Source organism: Pan paniscus, chromosome 1, assembly GCF_029289425.2.
Source record: "Pan paniscus chromosome 1, NHGRI_mPanPan1-v2.0_pri, whole genome shotgun sequence".
In the NCBI taxonomy this organism is placed as follows: Eukaryota; Metazoa; Chordata; class Mammalia; order Primates; family Hominidae; genus Pan; species Pan paniscus.
The window spans coordinates 175862182-175884710 of NC_073249.2; the positions used below are offsets into that span (position 1 = coordinate 175862182).

Below are 22529 nucleotides of genomic sequence, written 5' to 3' on the forward strand. Positions count from 1 at the left end.
GGCGTGGTTGTGCATGCCTGTAGTCCCAGCTATTTATGAGGCTGAGGGAGGAGAATCGCTTGAGCCAGGGGGACAGAGCTTGCAGTGAGCCAAGATCATGCCACCGCACTCCAGCCTGGGAGACAGGGCAAAACACTGTCTCAAAAAAAAAAAAAAAAAAAAGGAATGAAGTTGCCTTAGTACAAGAGCAGCTAAATTTGGAATCGATATATTTCAGCGGTTAGCCTTTTTCTTTCTCAAAATCAAATTTAGTTTTTGGTTAAGATGCAGTGGGAATATTTATTACATTTTTATTTATTGATTTTCTATTACATGAACTGACCTTGAGGAATTTACAATCTATTTGAGAGAGAAAAGATAATTCTTATTTGTAAGATACAAAAATTGGTGAATGATTCAGAATGAAATATAAAAAATAAGTCCCATGAATTCAGATATAGATTGTTCAGGAAATAAGAACACTTTAAATGTCATTGTAAAAATATTAAATTGTTATTACTATAAGTAGTGGTATACGTAGTGTGTTTGACACCAGGATTGGATAATTTTGTTAACACATTTCTCCTCTAGATGACAAGATTATCTAAAATAAAAATCAGAAAATGAAATGAATAATCATAATGGCCAGAAAATAAACAGAAACAGTGAAAATCTTCTTTTGTTCAAAAGAGAAAAATAAATATTAAAGTACGAAATAATGAAAAAATAACAAATTAATACTTTTTAATTAATTTAGTTTTTAAATGGGAAAGAAAGGCTGGGTGCGGTGGCTCACGCCTGTAATCTGAGCACTTTGGAAGGCTGAGGCAGGCGGATCCCGTGAGCCCGGAAGTTGGAGACCATCCTTGGGAACCCTGCCTCTACAAAAAATACAAAAATTAGCCAGGCATAATGGCACACACCTGTAGTCCCAGTTACTCCGGAGGGTGAAGTGGGAGAATTCCTTGAGCCTGGGAGGTCAAGGTTGCAGTTAGCCAAAATCATGCCACTTGCACTCCAGCACCTGCAACAGAGTGAGACCCTGTGTCAAAAAAAAAAAAAAAAAAAAAAAAAGTAAGTGGGAAAGAAACTTATATTTACATAACTTACATATTGGTCTGTTGCAGTAACAAATGACTTTTTTTTGAGCCTTAATGTCTATATATTTGTCAATGACTTCATCAAAGTTAATCTTCACATACTCATATTCAATAGACAGTATAGCCAGATTTGTCAATCTGTCTTCACTTACTGTTGATTGAAGAACCTTTTATTAATTTTAATTTTGAAAAGTTTTCTTCAATTGAAGTATCCTATCTACAAATAGGACGTCTTAAACAAAAAGAAAGTTTGTGGCAGAGATTCATAGCAATCCCCTCTCACAATGAAGTTTAAAAATTATATGTCTGTTTCTTCAGGATTGAGTGGCTTTCAAATGTTTCTGTGTTTTAAATTTTAGCTGTTAAACACAGATAACTCCACGTAGTCATGTAAAATAACAGAATTAAAGTAACTCATGTTGTTTCTTCATCTTTACAATCTAGTATCATTATTTATACCAAGTTTACTGTTTAAATGCAGGGGTTAGAGACAAGAACAGCATCTGCAGTGAGCTCAAGCAATTCTGAACCATTATGAACTTACTCAAAACAAATGTGCAGCTGAGAATGATTGTGTCACAGGCTGACTCTGAATAAACTTCCATGTAGAATACGTTGTTTAAGTAATTAAAAATGTGCTAATTGGAAACATGTATATATTGTTAAAACTCATAGTGTAACTGCACAATTGTCTAGAACTTAGACCAACAAAACATTTTGAGGAGAGGGTATTTTATCACTGACATAGTTTAAAATTGCTGGTGCATGGTGATAGTAAAAAGTAGATCTATCTTCAGTCAGTTTTATTACTACTTTCAAATTCTCTACACTTAGCTTACCTCCTTAATGCATTCATTCAGAGCAGACTACTCCCACCACCCAATCCTTGGCACACCACTGACTCTAGGTAGGTTTCTAGTTTTAGTCTAAGCTATATCCCTATTTCTGGTATTTAGACTTAAAAGACCAGTGTATTAGGCCAACTAGGAATTTGCATGAATTGATTTGCATGAAGTTTGGAGAGGAGGAAGAGGTCATAAAAATAGCAGGGTGACACCAGGTGCTGTGGTTGCTTGCCTGTAACCCCAGCTACTTGGGAGGCTGAGGCAGGATGATCTCTTGCGCCAGGAGTTTGAGTCTAGCATGGGCAACATAGCAATACCCTGTTTTAAAAAATTGTTTTTAAGTGAATGTAACAATTGGGAAGGTAGCATGGGAGTCCTAAAGAATGGGCCCCCCCAATGAACTTAAGTTTGAGCCCCTTAGGGACCAGTACTCCAATCTAGAAACCGAATAGGCTATTTTTATTTTTTAACTTTTAATTTTTAATTTTTATGGGTACATAGTAGCTGTGTATATTTACAAAGTACATGAGATGTTTTGATACAGGCATGCAATGCATAATAATCATATCATAGAAGATGGGTTATCCATTTCCTCAAGCATTTATCCTTTGTGTTACAAGCAATCCAATTATATTATTTTAGTTATTTTTAAATGTACAATAAAATTATTATTGACTATAGTCACCCTGTTGTGCTATCAAATACTAGGTCTTATTTATTCTTTCTATTTTTTTTGTACCCATTAACCATCCCCACTTCCCTCCAACCCCCGCTACCCTTCCCTGCCTCTGGTAACCATGCTTCTACTCTCTGTCTCCATGAGTTCAATTGTTTGATTTTTAGATCCTACCTGTAAGTGAGAACATGTGATGTTTATCTTTCTGTGCCTGGCTTATTTCACTTAACATAATGACCTTCGGTTCCATCCATGTTGTTGTTGCAAATGACAGGATCTCATTCTTTTTTATGGCTGAATAGTACTCCATTATGTATAAGTACCACATTTTCTTTATCCATTCATCTGTTGATGGACACTTAGATTGCTTCCAAATCTGGATCATGTGATAGTTCTATTTTTAGCTTTTTGAGGACCCTCCAAACTGTTCTCTATTTTCGTTTCACTAATTTACATTCTCACCAACAATGTACAAGGATTCCCTTTTCTCCACATCATCACCAGCATTTGTTATTGCCTGTCTTTTAGATATAAGCCATTTTAATTGAGGTGAGATGATATCTCGTTACAGTTTTGATTTGCATTTCTCTGACGATCAGGGATGTTGAGCATCTATGCCTGTTTGTACGTCTTTTTTGTTTTTTTTTAAGACGGAGTCTCGCTCTGTCACCCAGGCTGGAGTGCAATGGCATGATCTCAGCTCATTGCAACCTCTGTCTCCCAGGTTCAAGGGAGTCTCCTGCCTCAGCCTCCAGAGTAGCTGGGATTACAGGTGCGCAACACCACGCCTGGCTAATTTTTTTTTTTTTTTTGGTAGAGATGGGGTTTCGCCATTTTGGCCAGGCTGGTCTCAAACTCCTGACATCAGGTGATCCACCCGCCTCGGCCTCCCAAAGTGCTGGGATTACAGGCATGAGCCACCATGCCTGGCCTGTATGTCTTCTCTTGAGAAATGTCTATTCAACTTTTTTTTTTTTTTTTGAGATGGAGTTTCACTCTGTCGCCCAGGCTAGAGTGCAGTGGCGCAATCTCGGCTCACTGCATCCTCCCCTCCCGGGTTTAAGCAATTCTCTGCCTCAGCCTCCTGAGTAGCTGGGATTACAGGCACCCACCACTATGCCTGGCTAAATTTTTTTGTATTTTTAGTAGAGACAGGGTTTCACCATCTTGGCCAGGCTGATCTTGAACTCCTGACCTCATGATCCACCCGCCTCGGCCTCCCAAGTGCTGGGATTACAGTCGTGAGCCACCACGCACCTGGCTATTCAACTATTTTGTCCATTTTTAATTGGATTATTAAATTTTTTTCCTATAGAGTTGTTTGAGCTCCTTATATATTCCAGTTATTAATCCCCTTGTCAGATGGATAGTTTGCAAATATTTTCTCCCATTCTTTGGGTTGTCTCTTCACTTTGTTGATTGTTTCCTTTGGTGTGCAGAAGCTTTTTCATGTGATGTGGTCTCATTTGTCCATTTTTGCTTTGGCTGCCTGTGCTTTTTGGGTATTACTCAAGAAATACTTTGCTCAGACCAATGTCTTGGAGAGTTTCCCCAACTTTTCTTTTAGTAGTTTCATAGTTCGAGGTCTTAGATTTAAGTCTTTAATTCATTTTCATTTGAGTTGTGTATATCGTGAGAGATAGGGGTCTAGTTTTATTCTTCTGCAGATAGAGGTCCAATTTTCCCAGTACCATTTATTTAAGAGATTGTCCTTTCACCAATGTATGTTCTTAGCACCTTTGTCAAAAATGAGTTCACTGTAGGTGTGTGAATATATTTCTGGGTTCTCTATTCTGTTCCATTGGTCTATTGTGTCTGTTTTTCTGCCCGTACCGTGTTGTTTTGATTACTATATTTCTGTGGTATAATTTTAAGTCAGGTAATGTGATTCCTCCAGTTTTGTTCTTTTTGCTTTATCCTAAGATTTGCTATTCTGGGTCTTTGTTGTTCTATATAAATTTTAGGATTTTTTTTCCATTTCTGTGAAGAATGTTATTGGTATTTAGATAGGGATTGCATTGAATCTGTAGCTTTCTTTGGGTAGTATGGACATTTTAACATTGATTCTTCTAGTCCATTAACATTTTTTGATGTTCTCTTCAATTTCTCTCATCAGTGATTTATAGTTTTCCTTATAGAGATCTTTTCCTTTTTTAAGTTAATTCCTAGGTATTTAATTTTATTTGTGGCTATTGTAAATGAGATTACTTTTTTCTCTTTTTTTTTTTTTGAGACGGAGTCTTGCACTGTCACCCAGGCTGGAATGCAGTGGCACGATCTCGGTTCACTGCAACCTCCACCTTCTAGTTTCAAGCGATTCTCCTGCCTCAGCCTCCCAAGTAGCTGGGATCACAGGCACCCACCACCAAGCCCGGCTAATTTTTTGTATTTTTAGTAGAGACGGGGTTTCACTGTGTTGGCCAGGCTGGTCTTGAACGCCTGACCTCATGATCCACCTGCCTCGGCCTCCCAAAGTGCTGGGATTACAGGCGTGAGCCACTGCGCCTGGCCTGTAAATGGGATTACTTTTTAATTTCTTTTTTAGATTGTTCACTGTTAGCATATAAAAACGCTACCAATTTTTGTATGTTGATTTTGTATCCTGCAACTTTTCTGAATTTGTTTATCAGTTCTAATCGTTTCTTGTGGAGTCTTTAGATTTTTCAAAATATCAGAAAATATCATCTACAAACAATGATAATTTGACTTCTTCTTTTCCAATTTGGATGCCCTTTAATTTGTTCTCTTGTCTGATTTCCCCAAACGGCTATTTTTAGAAATTACTCTGGGAGACCATAAGTCACAATTGGCTTTGCTTGGTTCCCAGGTATATAAAGTGAGGGAGAAGGGCATTCTCACCTCTTCTGCCCCAAATATTGCCCACTGAGAACTTGAAGAAGTTTATACTATTTTGGCACCTAAAGGATTTCTATCAGCTTTGGGGGCATCAGGAGATAATGCCTTTGGAATGAACATCAGAATATTCAAGATGCTAGGCATCAGGGCCAGTGGCAGTGCAGAGGCATCGTTAAATAATACTACAGGCAGTGGGAAGTCAGGAGATTTCACTGAAGGGAGTCTAGCAGAAGAGTACTACATGACAGATGGTAGAAGAGGGACTATTCATGATCTCACATGAGATATGCTCAGACTTTCAGACATAGCTGGGTGAGATTTTGGAGGTGGGAGATTGGAGATCCAATAATAATAATCATAGTAATAATAATACCTAAAAAAAACCTCTTTAAGTACCCAGCTGTACACTAGATTTCTTACTTTTCACAGGATCATTCTACTCCTACAAACATACTCTAGTATCTTATATTTAGAAACCTTCCCTTGACACTAAATTCACCTTCACCTATCACCTCATTTCTTTGCTCCTTTTCACAGCAAAATTCTCAAGCTTTTCTGCACTCACTGTCCATTCTTCCTCATCTCCCATTTACTCTTCAACCCACTTCATTTTGGCTTCTGCCCTTATTACTTCATATGTAACTGAGACTACTCTTGCCAGTGTCACCAACAACCTTAGTATTACCAAATCCAATCTTTCCTCATTCTACTTGACCTCTTTGCAGTCTTCAACACTTTTCTTCTTGAACTTTTCTTTCTTATGTCTATGACATCATTGTCTCCTGATTTTTCTCCTCACCTCTCTGGTTCTTTTTCTTCAGCCATTTATTTATTTTTTCCTGATTCTTCTGATACTTGAGCTCTAATTGTTGGCATGTTCCCCAGGTTAACTTACCCAGTCCCAAAACCGTAAAGCTAAATTTTATCTCCAGGTTTAACCTCTTCTCAGCGTTCGAGACACTTATATATAACCATTTATTTGACTTTATCACTTGGAGATCTAATAAGCATCTCAAATTCAACAGGTCTAAAACTTAACTCCTACTATTTTCTGTCTTCCCTCCATAAAAAAAAAAAAGCCCTTTTCTTTCTTGGTTCTCTTCATAGTAGGCACTCGATAAAAATGAATAGAATGAATGAAAGAATGTTTACCTTACTACATGTCATTCTATCAGTAACCTTATACAGTCATTGTAGGTGCTATTTTTAGCCCCATCCTTAAAATGAGGGAATTAGAGAGGTAAAGTACAACTTGCCTAAGGTCACAAAGCTTGTAAAGATTCAGGGCCAGGCTTTTAATCTGTGTGCTTTTCTCTAAAGCTCACATGCTTCTTCTCTATGCCACAGTGGCTTCCATTGAAACAAGGATGATTATTATAAGTTAAGATTATATTTATGACCATAAACTAGTATAAATTAGAAAAACATAGGTTATATTATTAATAATGATAATGATGATAACAATGATTATCAGCTTTCACATACCAGGCATCATGAGAGGCTTTTAAAAAATTAATCAAGTTTATTATTTGGGACAGTTTTAGATTTACAGAAAAATTGAGCAGATAGTAAGTACAGAGAGTTCCCTTATATCCCTGACCCGATCCATACAGCTTCCCCTATTATTAACATCTTTCATTATAGTATGGTACATTATTATAATTAATAAACCAAAAGATACATTATTATTAACTAAAGTTCACAGTTTATTCATGTTTTCTTAAGCTTTACCTAATGTTCTTTTTCTGTTCCATAATCCCATCCAGGATCCCACATTACATCTAGTTCTATTGTCTCCGTAGGCCCCTGTTGGCTGTGACATTTTCTCTGACTTTGTTTTTGATGACCTTGGCAGTTTTGAAGAGTACTGGTCAGGTTATATTGTAGGATGACTCTCTATTAGAATTTGTCTAATGTTTTTCTCATGATTAGACTGGGGTTATAAATTTTTTAAAGGAAGATCACGAATGTAAAGTGCCATTTTTATCACACAGCAAGATTATACACCACCAACACGGTTTAGGACAGTTGATGTTGACCTTCATCATCCAACTAAAGTAGTGTTTGTCAGGGTTTTCCACTGTAAAATGTCTCTTTTTTTCTGCCTTTCCATACTGTACTCTTTGGTAGAAAAGTCACTATATGCAGCCCACACTTCAGGAGTGGAGAGGCTCCCCTTCTTTAGGGTGGAGTATCTGCATAATATATTTGGAATTCTTTGGTATGAGAGATGTATCTATTTGCTTCAATTTATCAATTTATTCAATCATTTATTTATATTAGTATGGACTCATAGATATTTATTTTATAGTTTGGGTATAATCCAATGCTACTTTATTTATTTTATTGCTCAAATTGTTTCACTTTTGGTCATTATGGGTTCTTTCAATGGGCTTTTGTGCCCCCTTGACATATCCCATCTGTGTGTGTGTGTTGGGGGGGTGTTTTGAAAAATTCCTTACTTACAAGATGATCCAGGTTCATCTTGTGTATTTGCTGCCCCAGTTCCTAGAATCAGCTATTTCTCCAAGAAGCCCTGGATCCTTCTCATAGAGAATAGTATTAGAAACCAAGATCTGGGCACTAAGTCTGCTCATTGCTAATGGCGTATCATTTCTTCTAGGCCTTCTCAGCTGATAGATCAAAGAAATATATGTGCGTATACTAATCCATGTGTATACACATATCTGTAAATATTTATAAATGTAACCATTTGTATCTATATTAAGTTAAACATGAGTTCTTACTGATATCTCCAACTCTAGTCCACTACCACATGGATTATTCTAGCCTGTTCCCCTGGCTTGTCGGTAATCTCCCACTCAGGAGAGAAATTTTATGTATATGAACTTACTTAATCCTGTGAGGTAGCTATTATTACCTCATTTTATAGTTGAAGAAACTGAGGCTCAATGATGATAAATTTTTTCAAATACATAGCGATTAGGAGGTGTAACTAAACTGGGCATGGTGGCTGATGCCTGTAATCCCAGAACTTTGGAAGGCCGAGACAAGGGGATCACGTGAGCCCATGAGTTTGAGACCAGCCTGGGCAACACAGTGAGACCACCATCTAAAAAAAAATTTAAAAAGAAAAAGAGGTGTAACTAGGACCTCTTCTGGGGGAAAAAGAACACACAAGTTGTGGGATTGAGAAGGTATATGGTTTGTGCAGTAGTACATACTGATGAGTCAGTAAAATAGATTAAAGTTATGTTGGTATGACCCTGAATTGAACACTGATGATTTTGATATTATACCAACTGTTTAAATGTCATGCACATCTCTTGAGGAGCAAATTATTACACTAAAGATCTATTATTAATTATACATCTCCCCATGAGTCAACTGCAAAACTGTTTAAATTTCTTTTGTATCTTTTTTTTTTTTTGAGACAGATCTCGCTCTGTCGCCTAGGCTGGAGTGCAGTTGTGTGATCTCTGCTCACTGCAACCTGTGCCTCCCAGGTTCAAGCAATTCTCCTGACTCAGCCTCCCGAGTAGCTGGGATTACAGGTGCCCACCACCATGCCCAGCTAATTTTTGTATTTTTAATAGAGATGAGGTTTCATCATGTTGGCCAGGCTGGTCTCGAACTCTTGACCTCAAGTGATCCACCCACTTCGGCCTCCCTCTTTTCTATCTTTTAAAAGAGTCATCACTGGTTCCTAAATTCATAAAGATTATTGGGCATTGTATAATTTTAATCAATTAAAGGATAACAAATGGGAATGGACTTGACAGGTAATTTGTACCTCTAGTCAAATTTTTCCTGACCCAAAAAATCCAAAACAACAACCATTCTCCTACCTTCCATAAAAAAGTTATGACCTACCTTGATTTTTTTGTTTTTTTGAGTCAGAGTCTCACCATGTAACACAATCATAGCTCACTGTAACCTTGAACTCCTGGACTCAAGCAATCCTCCCGCTTTGGCCTCCCAAAATGCTGGGATTACAGGCATGAGCCACAATGCCAGGCTTGAAGTCTTAATCTTTGCTCATTGAAAAGAGGGCTTTGTGATTTAAAAGTTTGGAAAACACTGCATATATATCAACCCCCTCCTGGAAATTCTAATGTGCCTATTAAGTAACTGAGACAAAAATCAACAAAAAATTAACTTTCAAGTAAATATTTCCCAAATATATTTGTTCATAGAATGCCTTGTTTTAATGTAAGGGCGACTAATATCACACAGACCTATATTTGGAAGGCAATGTTTTATTCATTTCATAAGAGAAGGAACTTGGGCCATGTTTTTCTGTTTCCAGAACCTAAAACGGCCTGGCACATAGTAGGTGCTCAATTAATAATTGTTTGTTAAGTAAGTGGACAAGCAAATATGTATTATCTACTATATGGCAGTCACAAGGAATATAATGGTGAAAAAATAAACATGGTCCCTGTCCTCATGTAACTTACAATCTACTGGAGAAGATTATAAAAAAGCAAGTAAAAAGGTTAAATCTTAGATAAGAGTTATTAATACAAAACTCTTTAGATAAAAGTTATGGAAACAAACAATGTTGAGATGAAGAATAAAGGAGGTGGAGGGAGCGTTACTTTCAAAAATAAGCAGCTAGCTTTTTAATGCATTTACTCAGACAAATCTACAGCTAACCAGAATCTGAGTATTTCAAACATCAACCTTCATTCAGATCACATATTCACAAAGATTGTATTAATCAAGGTCCTTGCATAAAACGGATGGCATACTCAAAAGGACTAAAATTAAGAGAGTTTTATAGAACTATTTAGAGGCTGGGTGCGGTGGCTCACGCCTGTAATCCCAGTACTTTGGGAGGCCCACGTGGGCGGATCGCTTGAGGTCAGGAGTTTGAGACCAGCCTGGCCAACATGGTGAAACCCCATCTCTACTAAAAATACGAAAATTAGCCGGGTGTGGTGGCGCACGCCTATAATCCCAGCTACTTGGGAGGCTGAGGCAGGAGAATTGCTTGAACCCAGGAGGCAGACGTTGCAGTGAGCCGAGATTGTGCCACTGCACTCCAGCCTGGGCAACAGAGCAAGACTCCGTCTCAAAAAAACAAAAAAAAAAAAGAAAAAACTATTTACAGAGGTGTGGACAATATTAAGGGAAAAAAACAAGGGAAGAGGCTGGGTGTGGTGGCTCACACCTGTAATCCCAGCACTTTGGGAGGCTGAGGCAGGCAGATCACGAGGTCAGGAGTTTGAGACCAGCCTGACCAACATGGTGAAACCCTGTCTTTACTAAAAATACAAAAAAAATTAGCCGCACGTGGTGGCACACACCTGTAATCACAGCTACTCAAGAGGCTGAGGCAGGAGAATAGCTTGAAACCAGGAGGCAGAGGTTGCAGTGAGCTGAGATTGTGCCACTGCACTCCAGCCTGGGCGACAGAGCAAGACTTTGTCTCAAAACAAACAAACAAAAAAAAAAAAAAAAAGGGAAGAAAAACATCTTAAGAACCAAAGATAGCCAGAAGCCATTAGCAACACCCTTAGACCTGAAGGACAAGGGAATCAATGGGAACAAGGCATTAGGTGTCAGCTGAAAATGAATTATATTTATATCAATATAAATATAATAAATATAATAAATTATGTATAAGCTTAGGTCATATGGAGGCAGCACAAACCACTTCTATATAAATAGGCCTAAATTATAATTCCATGTAGGCAAAAATTAAGATTTTGTACCTCAGCACCTATTACAGTCCTCACATATAGTGGTACTGTTGGATCTAATTTGTACATGTGTATTGAATGTACAAATTGCATCCGACAGACATAACTTTCTTGAATAGCAATAATCATATGAGATTAAATGTAAAGAACTTATTTCTTTTAAAGAGTTATAATTCTTCTAAAATTTTGCAGTTAAAGCAGTTATTACAGTTACTTTTATAAGACTGTGTTTCAAGTTTAGAACTATGCCCTAATTGGCAATTATATATTTCAAATGAAGAAAACTGTTCTCTTGGGGGTCTAATGAAGAAACCAGATAAATCAGCAATAGACTGAGCAGAGGTTTTAAAGGATACTTGAACAAAAATGTAAAGCAGGTCTACTTTTATGTTTAAGTGTGTGAGCACTGAATTAAAGAGCCCCTTAGAAAAAACTATTTTTGGCCAGGCATGCTGGCTCATGCCTGTAATCCCAGCACTTTGAGAGGCTGAGGTGGGTGGATCACGAGGTCAGGAGATCGAGACCATCCTGGCTAACACGGTAAAACCCCGTCTCTACTAAAAATAAAAAAAAATTAGCTGGCGTGGTGGCACGCACCTGTAGTCCCAGCTACTCGGGAGGCTGAGGCAGGAGAATCACTTGAACCCAGGAGGCAGAGGTTGCAGTGAGCCGAGACCACGCCACTGCACTCCAGCCTGGGTGACAGAGTGAGACTCCATCTAAAAAAAAATAAATAAATAAAAATAAAAAAAAGAAAGAAAACAAAGAAAGAGAAAAGTATTTTTAGGCTGGGTGTGGTGGCTCACTCTTGTAATCCCAGCACTCCCGGGGGCTGAGGCAGGTGGCTTGCTTGAGGTTAGGAGTTCCACAACAGCCTGGCCAACATGGTGAAACTCGGTCTCTACCAAAAATACAAAAATTAGTCGGGCGTGGTGGCAGGCACCTGTAATCCCAGCTACTCAGGAGGCTGAGGCAGGAGAATTGCTTGCACCAGGAGGTGGAGGTTGTAATGAGCTGAGATCGCACCACTGAACTCCAGCCTGGGTGACACAGCAAGACTCTGTCTCACAAAACAGAAAGCATTTTTGCCATATAAAGGAATTTATCATGATTGCATATAACATCAAATTGTTCCATTCTATGTCAAAAAGGATTTATTAAGTATTAATATGAATTTTTAAAAGAATAAACTGGCTCTAGATAATTTAAAATATGCTAAAAAAAGATGTTTAGGTTGCATAAATTAATTCACATTTGCAAACAAGCATGTTTTCTTATGTTTACACATGAGAATATTTTATAGCGCACCATAACACTAAATGCTGTTTTTCTTTCCATTTTTCCTAGTCTACCACATATGTATAGAATTTTAATGTTTATAACAGAGAACATAAGCAATTAAACAGTCATCCCGCAGCATTTTAGCCAAAATCTATCTTTTTGCCAGTATCCATTCATCCAGATGCTTTGGGGAGAAATCACTCAATGCCCCAGAGATGGGCATGACTCAAGTTTGGCCAAAGCCATAGTGATTACATCAGAGATTGGTATACCAGCTAATTAGAGCCAGTAAGGCACGATGATGAAGAAGGTAAAAAGTCATCAGATTCATAATACATACACATGTAAGTATATATAAAACATAAATATATTTTGGTGATGCAGTTGACAGAATTTGCTAATAATTTAGATAACAGACAGGAAGAATCAAGATTGATTGCCCTTAGCATTTGGGTGATTGTAGGCCGTTTACTGAGAGGAAACATGGTTTCCTGGAATGAAAGTTAAAAGTTTTATGGAATAAAAGTTAAAAGAATAAAAGTTAAAAGTTTAGTTTGGGACATCATAAATTTGAGATGCCTACTAGACACACAATAAGAGATGTCAAGTAAACAGTTGTACAAATGAGTTTAAGGGAAATTTATAATTCCTTAGGGTAGATTCCTAGTAGTAGAGTTGCTGGATCAAAGGTTATGTGCATTTTTAGTGTTGTGCTGGAGCCAATATAGTTGGCTTAGTGTTGGCTAAGATAGTGTTGACTAAGATGGCCAGTGCAACATTGAATAGAAGTAGAGTCTGCATCCTCACCTTGTTCTGATCTGAGAGAGAAACCTCAATTACATACGAGGTTAGCTGGCTGGGCATGGTGGCTCACACCTGTAATCTCAGCACTTTGGGAGTCCGAGGCGGGCGGATCACAAAGTCAAGAGTTCGAGACTAGCCTGGTGAACATGGTGAAACTCCATCTCTGCTAAGAATACAAAAATTAGCCGGGTGTGGTGGCACGTGCCTGTAATCCCAGCTACTCGGGAGGTTGAGGCAGGAGAATCGCTTGAACCTGGGAGGTGGAGGTTGCAGTGAGCCGAGATAGCACCACTGCACTCCAGCCTGGGTGACAGAGCGAGACTCTATCTCGGGGGAAAAAAAATGAGGTTAGCTGTAAGTTTTGCCTAAATGCCCTTTAGAGAATAAAGAAGTTCTATTTTCTTACTATTTTTGAGAGTTTCTTTTTCAATCATGAATTGGTGTTGAGTTTTGCAAATGCTTTTTCTACATCAATTGAATTGACCATATGGTTTTTCTCCTATATTTTGTGAATGTAGTGTATTAAATTGATTGACCTTTGAATGTTAAAACAACCTTGGACTTCTGCACTAAACTTCACTTGCTCAAACTATATTACATATTACTGAATTCTATTTGCTAATATTTTGTTAAGAATTTTTGTATCTGTTGCCAGATGCAGTGGTTCATGCCTGCAATCCCAGCACTTTGGAAGGCCGAGGCAGGCGGATCACTTGAGGTCAGATTGAGACCAGCCTGGCCATCATGGTGAAACCCCATCTCTACTAAAAAAAAATTAAAAAAAATTAGCTGGGCATGGTGGCACATGCCTGTAGTCCCAGCTACTCAAGAGGCTGAGGCAGGAGAATCACTTGAATCTGGGAGGTGGAGGTTGCAGTGAGCTGAGACCGTGCCACTGCATCCCAGCCTGGGTGACAGAGTGAGACTCTGTCTCAAAAATAAATAAATAAATAAATAAATAAATAAATAAATAAATAAAATGAAAAAAAGGAATTTTTGTATCTATGTTCATGAGGGATAATCTTTTATTTTCTTGTAATGCCTGTTTCAGTATCAGGTTATGCTGACATCATAAAATGAATCAAAAATTATTTCTCCCTTCTCTATTTTCTGAGTTTGTGTAGTATTGTTTCTTAAAAGTTTGGTAAAATTAACCAGTAAAGTCATTCGTGCCTCGAGTTTCTTTTACAGGAGTGTTTTAAATTAAGAATTCAATTTCTTTCTTTCTTTTTCTCTCTTTTTAGCATAAATTTGTTCACAGTATTTTCCTTTATCCTTTAAATATCTGTAGTAATAAATTTTGTTTTCTGTATTTCTTGGTCAATCTAGCTAAAGGTATATCAGTATTATTAACCTTTTCAAAATATCAACTCTTGGTATTTTCTAAGAACAAGGATATTCTCCTACAGGTAATCATAATGGCATTATCTCACCCAAGAAATTTAAAACTGATATGATAATCTTGTCCAATCTTCAGTCCATATTCACATTTCCCTAATTGTCCACAAATGTCCTTCAAAGTTGTCTTTATTCAGTTGAGAATCCAAGCAAAGACCATGCATTGTTGCTGCATGTATTATCTTTTTAGTCACTTTTAATCTATAAAAGTTCCCCTTGCTTTTTTTCCCTTAGATAATATTGACTTATAAAAATATGGCCAGGCGGGCTGGCGCGGTGGCTCATGCCTGTAATGCCAACACTTTGGGAGGCCAAGGCGGGCAGATCACCTGAGGTCAGGAGTTCGAGACCAGCCTGACCAACATGCAGAAACCCCGTCTCCACTAAAAATTCAAAATTAGCTGGACATGGTGGCACGCACCTGTAGTCCCAGCTACTCAGGAGGCTGAGGCAGGAGAATCGCTTGAACCTGGGAGGTGGAGGTTGCGGTAAGCTGAGATCGCGCCATTGCACTCCAGCCTGGGGAACAAGAGTGAAACTCCATCTCAAAAAAAAAAAAAGGCCAGGAGTGATGGTGGTTAACGCCTGTAATCCCAGCACTTTGGGAGGCCGAGGTGGGTGGATCACCTGAGGTCAAGAGTTCGGGACCAGCCTGGCCAACTAACATGGTGAAACCCCATCTCTACTAAAAATACAAAAATTAGCTGGGCATGGTGGCACGTGCCTGTAATCCAAGGTACTCGGGAGGCTGAGGCAGGAGAATCACTGGGACCCGGGAGGTGGAGGTTGCAGTGAGCCGAGATGGTGCCACCATATTCCAGCCTGGACGAGAGAGTGAGACTCCTTCTCAAAAATAAAAAAATAAAAAAAATAGTCTAGCCAATTGTCTCACAGAATGTCTCACAATCTGTTTTTAAGTATTGCCTTTCAAAAATTAGGCTAAACATTCTTGGCAAGAATACTTCATAGCTGATATTGTGTACTTCCCACTGTATCACATCAGGAGGCAACGGTGAGTTCATTCCGTTATGGTCATGCTAAGTTTGATCACTTGATTAAAGTGGTGTCCAAAAGATCTCTCCATTGGATACTTTGAGATTATGTAAATATCCTGTTCCCCAGCAAAGTTTCATTCTAATTGAATGAAACTAATTCAATTTCTAATTGAATATTACATTTGTGGGAACAAAATAGGATTTCTTAATTCTATCACTCGTTCTACTTTCTTTTTAAATTCAACATATATTTACTGGGTGCCTACCATATTCTAGTTACCATGCTAGGAATTAGATAGTGAAGTGAGCAAAATAAACGCTTTTCTTCATTGTCTATAGTGGGAAAGAAATAAGGAAACAAACTCTTTTCAGTACTCCAAGAAGCTACATAAATTAAAAATCTAAAGAACAAGTTATATTTGTAGTCATCATTATCTTTGTATTAAGTAAACGGCAGTAGATGTACATCTTTAAAAAAATTTTTGTTTCTCTCCTTTTTAAAAAACTGATACATAATTACATCTCATAAAATTCATCCTTTTAATAAAGTTTACAATTTAGTGGTTTTTAGTATATTCATAAAGTTGTTCAGCAATCACCACAATCCAGTTCACCAACATTTTCATCACCCTGAAAGGAACTTTGTACCCATTAGCAGTCATTCCTAGTCTCCCCCTCTCACAGCCCCTGACAACCATTAATCTACTCCTGTCTGTATAAATGTGCCTATTCTGGATATTTAATATAAATTGAATTATACAATATGTGGTCTTTTTGTTGGCTTTTTGCACTTAGCATAATGTTTTCAAGGTTCATCCATGTTGTAGCATTTATCAGCACTTCTTATGACTAAAAATATTTCTTTGTATAGATACAATATTTTGTTCATCTATTCATCACTCCATATCAGTTTATACAGCACTTCCTAACTTCATTAAATTATAAACTTCTTTTCAAAAGACACAAGCTGGGCATGGTGGCACATATCTGTAATCCCTGCTACTTGGGAGGCTGAGGTGGGAGGCTCACTTGAGCCCAGGAGTTGAGCCCAGCTGGGTAACACAGTGGGACCTTGTCTTGGGGAAAAAAAAAAAAAAAAAAGACACAAGAAAAATGACAAAACAAGCCACAGACTAGGAGACAATATCTACAAAACACATAGTTGATAAAAGACTTGTATCCAGAATGTACAAAGGACTCTCAAAACTCAATAATAAGATAATGAAACAGAAACATAAAGATGAGCAAAAATTTTGAATAAACACTTAATTTAACTTTTCCCTAGGTGTACTACCCTTTGGGATACTAGCTTTTTAAAGGGGCCTTCTATCAGTCTTCTCACTTTGCAGTTTCCCTAAGCTTTGGCTTTTATCCCTCTCTGAGTCCCTTTAAAATGAAATTTGTAGTTTACCAGGTGTTAGGAGTTGAACTGTGTCACTCCAGAAGATGCTGAAGTCCTAACCTCCAGTACCTGTGAATGTGACCTTATTTGGAAATAGGATCTTTGCAGATGATCGAGTTAAGATGAAGTCATTAGGGTGGGCCCTAATTCAATATGACTGATGTCTTTATGAAAAGTGAAGACACTGAAGGAAAGCCATCTACAAGCCTGGAATGCCTGAGGCTATCAGAACCCAGGAGAAAGGAATGAAACAATTCCCCTCACTGCCCTCAGAAAGAACCAATTCTATAAACACCTTGATTTCAGACTTCCAGGCACCAGAACTGTGAGACAATAAATTTTGGTTGTTTAAGGCACTGAGTTTGTGGTACATTTTTACAGCAGCCCCACGAAACGAATACACCAGGGATCAGTAGCTGCCCCCCAGAGCAGCTGGCATCAGGACTTGGCTTTCTCTCATTTTTGGTCTCTGTAGATTTTTCTTACTTTTTTACTAATGCAACTCTGCATTCCAAAATATGTTTTCAAAAATTTATTTTTTGTGTGCTGGGAAGATTTTTTTAGGATATTTAATTTTCATTTTGTTGGAAATGGAAGTCTACTTGCTTCTTCAATAATAACTTTCTGAAAATGGGGTTTGGTTTCTCTCAGGTACTTATTATTACTTTCCAAGTGAAATTTGTTATTTATTTTACATCTCAATTATGCCTAATATTCTATTGTATTCTGTACATGGCATTTTGTTTCTCACAAAATTGCTAGTTTCTTGAGAGTTGAGATGGTGTCTTACTTACCATTGAATACAAGCATATAGAACAATACCTCACATATAATAGGTATTTGTAAATTACCTATTGGTTATTAAACTGAATGTACTTGTATATTGAGCAGATGCATAGGTATGTAAAGTTGCTTGGAGTGATAACTTTAAGTCTTAATTTGAAGTTTTTATTAATTCACAAATGTCTGTGTTACTCAGGGTCATGGTCACCTAGGATGGGTTTTCTTTTCTTTCTGATTAATATAATTAAATCTAGGTCTCAGGAAACCTATAGGTTTATGGCCTTTCAAGTTTCCTGTATTAGAGTTTGAAGTGACTTTATTAATAAATATTATTTGTAAATATTACAACTCTGTAAATATTATTATACCCATTTTTCAAATACAGAAAGTAAAGGTCAGAAAGATTAAATGCCTGTTCCAAGGTGTGATACATAATAAGTACCAGAGTTAGAAACAAGTTTATTTTTCCCTAAAGCCATTCACTATTCTATACTACTTATTATGGATCCCATTTTGTAATGATTATGAAACTCCTTGCTGTTTTTCTATTCCTATTTGTATCAGAGTATCATAATATTTACTTATTCCAAAATAATGAAAGGTATCTTTCAAAATACCTGCTTATGTATGATTTTTATATTTTCTGTCCATGCAGTCACTTTCCATTGTTCACCTGATATATTTGTTAGACATAAACACCCTCAGAGGTTACATGCTAGAAAAACAAACATTTTTCTTCTCAGTAAGGAAAGGTTCCCACTGTAGGACATCAAATCCATATCATTAGCCTTCTATAAGATTTTCCATGATAAGGGTGCTTTTGGGTGCAATGTGCACCACACACTACTATGCACTTGCTTATACCCTGCTTACTTTCCAGTTGCTTTAGTATGCCATATGTAAACTTCATTTACCCAAATCGTTTTTAAGTTCCTTGAGGTCAAGCATGGATTTTCTATTACTGTGTATTCCTGTAATAGCTGTCATTTATTAAAGGCTTACTGAGTACCAGGAACTTTGCACACATTTCATTTATTATTTACAATAACATGGCAAATTAGGTATTATTACCCCCATTTCACAGATGTGGAAAGCCTCAGATATAATTAGTCCCAAGACTGTAAACCTATTAAGTGACCACAATGATGGGTCCTTAATATGTGATTGTTGAGTTGATGGATTTGTGGTAATTTTCCTGAAAGATCTTTCCATCTGGCCATAGTGCAGTAGAAAAAGACACCAGTTTGTATCCTTATGCTATAAATTACTAGCTTGTGACTGTGGACAAGTTACTTAGCGTCATCAAATCTGAGTTCCTGATTTGTAAAATGGGATAATAAAGCCCAATCCATGAAGGAGTCTTAAATATTAAACTAGGTCATACAGATGCAAAATAAATATTGATTTATTAAGTTGCTTGCTTATGTGTTTCTTTTCTCTCACTGAAATATACACTGAATGAATAAGTGAATAAATTAAGAAGTACCAAGAAAAGATATTTATCAAAGTATCTTTTTTGTATAAATATGATTTAATAGCCTACAAATTATGACAAAATTCAATATAATTCAATAGTTTTTAGCATTCTTCTATGCGAACATATTCACAACTACATTAAAACATCTTCAGATCATCCTCTCAGATCAATCACCATCACACTTGTAAATGCAGACCACTTGTTTTTAGCATGTTCAGATCCTTTTCCTAAATATCTAGGATTTTATTTCCTCCTACAATATTGGATAGGAGACAGTAATCTTTTAATCTAATGGAAAGATATTTAAATGCTTTTTTCACCACTCCTTTTCCCCAAATTAGTAGATGATTTTTGTGTGAGGTGATTTTTCTATCAGGTAATTTAGTATCATTGTTGTTCCATAGCTTGAATTTTATGTCGGATATTTCAATCCGCTTTCTCTTCAGCATGTTCTGTTGCTGAGTAGAGAAACCTCACAATGGCCATAGACTGTTCTATTGTTTAAATTCTATGTATTTAAACTCAAAACAATGATATAAAACATGACTTTACTGTAGAAATGATAAATTAATTGTACATTGATTTTAAAGATAATATCTTTGTTTGTGGAAAACAAAAAAGTGCTACTAAAAATTCCCAGATCTCCATCCTGGTAATTCAAAACAGAATATTTTCCTTAGAAGGCACTAATCTTTAAAATTCTTTTATGTTGGTAAGCCAAAACCTCTACTTGCTGATCTTAGGGCATGGTGCAAGATCTTTCAATAAGGTTTGATGAACCAACAAGTGTTCTGGAATACTTCTTGAGGAAATTTTAAAAATTAGAATATTAATAAGTTAATATGTATTGTTTATAGATAGTAGCCATATAGTTGAAGAACTGTGCATTTTGAACCTTTAAAATATGATAAATAAGCCTTTTTAAAAGAAAATGAAAGCAATCACTGATCTTCAGCTGATGTTGTTATGTACAATTCTCTATTATATTGCCAAATTAATATTTTCTCTATGACATCTGTGATGTCCCTCTGGACTAAAAAGACATATATATATTCTTTCTGTTAACTGTCTTTATACAGTTATTTGCTTTTCCATTAGGTGCATGGTATATTTAAACAACTGCAGGCAATTTATACTAGCTCAGAGTCATTTTGATCAGTCTTGGGCAAATTAACCAGCCTTCAGTCAGTTCAGTGCTCTCTCCTATGTGGCCCTACTCCGGCTTCACATTGAATAGTCCCTCAGTCTAGTCCAGATGTCCAACTGTATCCACTCACCCTTTCAGAATGATGTTGTGCTTGCTATTTTTAGATGGAATATGTGTCTGCTGTATGTTAGTAAAACATGTAAATTATGTATGTAATTTATACATGATATATATCAAGTAGTGTGTTTTTCTACTATGTGTTTCAAAAGCATTATCCAAATGAAAATGATAAAACTTCCCACAAAACTGGAAAATGTTTCATACCAAGAAAGTTAATTTGTTTATATTTACCATTGTGATATAATGAAGGAAATTTTTTTGGTCTTGTTTGCCCTGCTTTTGGATTCTTGGGCAAATGTCTTTTACTGGTCTTTTTTTGTCCTTGCTTTTGGATTCTTTAGCAAGTTGTCCACCATGTAATTAATATTAAATTAACCTATAGGCATTGCTATCTAAAACTTTAAAATATTCATTGTTCCTCTTGTCACTGTCATACTTTCTTTTCTAATGTTTGAAATTTCTAAATTGCGGATAAGTGACTTTTTAATATATTTGCCTCATGACAAGCTTTTGAAACATTAACTTAGGTAGAATGAGGAGCTGCATTGGTGTTTTCAGTTCTAAGATTTTAATTTCTATCTTTCCCAGGATCATTAATTAAAATGATTTAACCTATATCTAAAAAAAATCAGTTTATATTTCTTTAGTAGATCATAATTTGTCATCTTAAAATAGTAATGTGAAGTGAATTGATAGTATTTGTTCCACATCCATTTGCTCAGTACTGAACTTTAGTAAGAAATATCTCAGCATATCCACATATACATAAGGATACTCATATAGGACAGGACCAACAACATTATTTTGATTAACTGGTTAGTACCAACTATATACTTATGGATAAACATAGCAAGCTTTGGTCCACATACAAAGTGCAAAATGTAACTATAAAATAACAACAATACAATTAAAATATGTAATTTACCAGTAGGAGTAATTTATTTTTAAAAAATTGCTTTGGATTTCATACCATAGTCTTTTCCTCATATTTTTCTGTAAGTATTAACAATTTAACATTTTCTTAAAATGATTAGTCTTATCAATATGACAAATTAAAATGTTATTTTCTGAAGATCACAAATTAAGATTTTCTAGATCTTAATTCTATGCTGAAAATGTTAGCATGTATTGAAATGTTAAATATTATAAAACATTTCAACTAATTTATATGCCAAACATAAATACACAATTGATGTAATCTAATGTACACTTTTTTTCACTTAACTTTATTTTAAATACAATATAGGCTGAATGCTTTTTCACTCATAGGCCTATGATAAATCTGAATTAATGGGGATAATAACTACTTTTAGCATCATTAAATATGACTTTAAAAGTTGAAGTAATGTTTGTGAACAGGCAAATAGGTGGCTGAAGAATCAGGAGTAAAGAAGTATTGAAAACCTCTATCTACATGCTATTTTTGTTCATCACCTAAAATGTGGAGACAAAAAAATATACAGAGAAATTTTTTTAAAAAGTGGGGTGGACAGCCAAAACTATAGGTGATAATATAGTGAAATATTTTGTAAACCATTGTTTTTAATTATGTTTTGAAAAAGAGACTCTGGAGTGATCAATTACTTTTATATCTCATGCTGATTATTAAATGTTATCTTTCATAGTTAAAAAGCACACCACAGTATACAGTATTGTCTATGTGAATACTGAAACAAGGAATATTATCCTGTTAATCATCAAGTGCTGATTAATTTAACAATTTCGTCCTATTTATTCTTCTAATATATGAGTTTTTATTTCATCTTGAATCATCACCACACTATAACATTATTGCTGATTTGCAAATTAATTATTCTAGGCCTTTCAATTGTTAGTATTTACTCACAGCTGTTCCAAAGTTTGACAAAAATAAGAATACATGTTCATTTTTAAATGGCCTGTATAGGTTTGGTGTGAAGTGCCTGAATTAGCAGAATCGGTATCAGAATGCTGATATATCACTGAGGACAGTTACTTTTTAATAAAATTATCAGAAG

The 22529-nt window shown here is 36.3% G+C and overlaps 1 long non-coding RNA gene across 1 annotated transcript in view; it reads right to left on the reverse strand.

Annotated features, from left to right (window-relative positions):
• LOC134731133 (uncharacterized) overlaps positions 1 to 22529 on the reverse strand; it is a 39802-nt gene that overhangs the window by 12646 nt on the left and 4627 nt on the right. The window contains exon 2 of the long non-coding RNA XR_010113250.1: positions 903 to 1021. This is a non-coding gene — a long non-coding RNA (uncharacterized LOC134731133). The remainder of the gene's footprint in view (positions 1 to 902; positions 1022 to 22529) is intronic.